General features: G+C 54.4%; 1 long non-coding RNA gene across 1 annotated transcript; it reads right to left on the bottom strand.

The window, feature by feature from the left end:
- Positions 1-756: 756 nt before the first annotated feature.
- LOC128138414 (uncharacterized) lies at positions 757-1,462 on the bottom strand. Its single transcript, XR_008233999.1, has 3 exons — positions 1,367-1,462; positions 1,074-1,185; positions 757-892 (listed from the first exon to the last, which is right to left on the bottom strand). It is a non-coding gene; the product is annotated as an uncharacterized LOC128138414 (long non-coding RNA).
- Positions 1,463-3,112: the final 1,650 nt, after the last annotated feature.

Genomic DNA, 3,112 nt, shown 5'->3' with positions numbered 1-3,112 from the left:
TGCCTTGGAGCACCCGCTGGTGGCCCGAAGGCGCGGGAAGGATTCTTGCCCCCAAGGTCCATCAGGCCGCGGGCATTTGGCCACTCTCGGAAGCCCCTGAGATGGCTCCAGGTTGAGGGAGAACAGGGCTCGGGCATCTTCTGGGAGGCGTGACCAGCCTGTGGGACCAGGAGGCAGGTCTTGCTCACGTGCTCAGGGAATAGCCGATCGCCAGCTCCGGGGTCAGGAAGGAATTTTCCCCCGGGGCAGATTGGCACTGGGCCCCGGGGGTTTTTTGCCTTCCTCTGCAGCACCGAGCAGGACCACTTGTCAGGGCTCCTCCGGTCCGTTGTGGCTAGGTTACTGCCTGCTGCTCATGCAAGATCTCAGGTAACAGCCCCAGACTCCTAAAAGGAAGCTACCCTTGAGGTTTTTTTCTTTTTTGGAGGAAGCTCTCCCCTTTGGGATCCACCTGTGACTCCTCCCAGGCATCTCCCAGAGCCTTTTGGCCTTTGCATAGGTATCTTTTCTTAGGATCTTAGGGCCATAAAGCAGAGGCCAAAAGATTCTGGGAGATGCCTGGGAGGAGTCTCGGGTGGATCCCGGAGGAAAGAGCTTCCTCCAAAGGAGAAAAATCATCTGGGGTAGCCTCATTAGAGAAGTCTGGGGCTGCTACCTGGGATCTTGCGTCCCTATAAGAAAAGGCCAAAAGACTCTGGGAGACACCTGGAAGGAGTCACAGGGGGATCCCGGAGGGCAGAGGTTCCTCCAAAAAAGAAAAAAACCTCAAAGGTAGCTTCCTTGGAGGAGTCTGGGGCAGGTAGCTGGGATCTCCGGTCCCGAACGCAGAGGTCAAAACACTCTGGGAGACGCCTGGGAGGAGTCTTGGGTCGATCCTGGAGGAGAGAGCTTCCTGCAAAGGAGAAAGATCATCTTGGGTAGCTTCCTTGGAGGAGTCTGGGGCTGCTACCTGAGGCGTTAGGTATGTAAAGCAGAGGCCAAAAGACACTGGGAGATGCCTGGGAGGAGTCTCAGGTGGCTGTCGGAGTTGAGAGATTTCTCTAAAGGAGAAAAAAATGTCTCGAGCTACTTACTTGGAGGAGTCTGGGGCAGGTAGCTGGGATCTCCGGTCCCGAACGCAGAGGTCAAAACACTCTGGGAGACGCCTAGGAGGAGTCTTGGGTCGATCCTGGAGGAGAGAGCTTCCTGCAAAGGAGAAAGATCATCTTGGGTAGCTTCCTTGGAGGAGTCTGGGGCTGCTACCTGAGGCGTTAGGTATGTAAAGCAGAGGCCAAAAGACACTGGGAGATGCCTGGGAGGAGTCTCAGGTGGCTGTCGGAGTTGAGAGATTTCTCTAAAGGAGAAAAAAATGTCTCGAGCTACTTACTTGGAGGAGTCTGGGGCAGGTAGCTGGGATCTCCGGTCCCAAACGCAGAGGTCAAAACACTCTGGGAGATGCCTGGGAGGAGCCTTGGGTCGATCCTGGAGGAAGGAGCTTCCTGCAAAGGAGAAAAATCATCTTGGGTAGCTTCCTTGGAGGAGTCTGGGGCTGCTACCTGAGGTGTTAGGTAGGTAAAGCAGAGGCTAAAAGACTCTGGGAGACGCCTGGGAGGAGTCTCGGGTGGATCCCGAAGAGGAGAGCTTCCTCCAAAGGAGCAAAATCATCTTGGGTAGCGGCCTTGACCAAATCTGGGGCTGGGCATCCCCTGGGAGGCGTGACCAGCCTGTGGGACCAGCAGGCAGGTCTTGCTCACGTGCTCAGGGAATAGCCGATCCGCCAGCTCCGGGGTCAGGAAGGAATTTTCCCCCGGGGCAGATTGGCACTGGGCCCCGGGGGTTTTTTGCCTTCCTCTGCAGCACTGAGCAGGACCACTTGTCAGGGCTCCTCCGGTCCGTTGTGGCTAGGTTACTGCCTGCTGCTCGTGCACCACGAAGACGGCCTCTCGTGCCCTGCAGCTGGGGGGAGGAAGGCTTTTTTTCCCCCACGGTGGGCTAGCAAGTGTCCCCGGGGGTTTTTTGCCTTCCTCTGCAGCACTGAGCACGGCCCCTCGCCAGGGCTCCTTTGGGCCGTTGTGGCTAGGTGCCCGCTGCTCGTGCTCCACGAAGGTGGCCCTCGTGCCCCGCATCCGGGGGGAGGAAGCTTTCTGGCTCCCACGGCGGGCTCCAAGGGATGCTCCCGGGGGGTTGCTTCTTGTCCTCTGTAGCACTGAGCACAGCCCCTTGTCAGGGCTCCTCTGGGCCCTTTCGCCTAGGTCCTTGCCTGCTGCTCTTGCACCTCCGAGGCACCGCTCGTGCCCTGGCTCTCTCGGGCTCTCTTGCCCAGCGCAAGTCTGGAGCGGGAGCGAGCTCTGCTCTTCCCTTAGCTCCGTTTCCCCAGGGGTTCTGGCTTGGGCAAAACAGCCTGTGCTTGGAAGGGCTCCAGGCTTGCTGCCCCATCAGGAGCTGCCACTTTTCACCTCTCCCTGCATGCAAATCAAGCGCAGGGCCGGCACGAGAGCGCCTTTCATGCATCGTTGGCCAAGAAGCACAGCGGCGGAGCAACTTTCCGAACGCAAAAATACGCTTTTCACCTCTACCTGTCATGCTTTGGAAAATACCCCACGGTACCACACACCTCGCCTTAGTACACTTAGATTTTATGCAGCTGTTCCATAATTAAATTGCATACCATAAAAGCTGATGTAGAAAGTATTACCAGGTTCCAGAAGGTAAATATTCATAGATTAAGCTTGTTCTCTTTAGCTTGAAAAACTAGGCAAGTTAGGGATCAGAACTTCTAAAATTAATCAAAACCTTGGCAGATATATTAACAAAAATAAAGCTCAGTGTTTCAAAGAAAATAGTCTGCTTTAGTTCAAGCTCTGCTAAAATTACCTGATGTATAGGTGCCTAACGTTCATCCTGTGCCAGGCATTCTATATACGCAGAGACCTTTCTTATACACTTTCTTAATTACCTGCATTGCTTATCAGTATTCATTCGTTCATATATGCATACTCATTTAAAGCAACTTATCTTAGTAGGACTATTTTCATCACAGCTTGCTTTGAATACCGTCTCGTTGGCAACATCAACTGGTCAAACCTTAGGTATACATATGATTCCCACAGGTACCCGCACATACAGAATCTGG

The sequence above is a fragment of the Harpia harpyja genome, unplaced genomic scaffold (assembly GCF_026419915.1).
Source record: "Harpia harpyja isolate bHarHar1 unplaced genomic scaffold, bHarHar1 primary haplotype scaffold_424, whole genome shotgun sequence".
Lineage (NCBI taxonomy): Eukaryota > Metazoa > Chordata > Aves > Accipitriformes > Accipitridae > Harpia > Harpia harpyja.
Note: the sequence above shows the minus strand (reverse complement) of the source record. Positions and strands in the feature narration are given on the sequence as shown.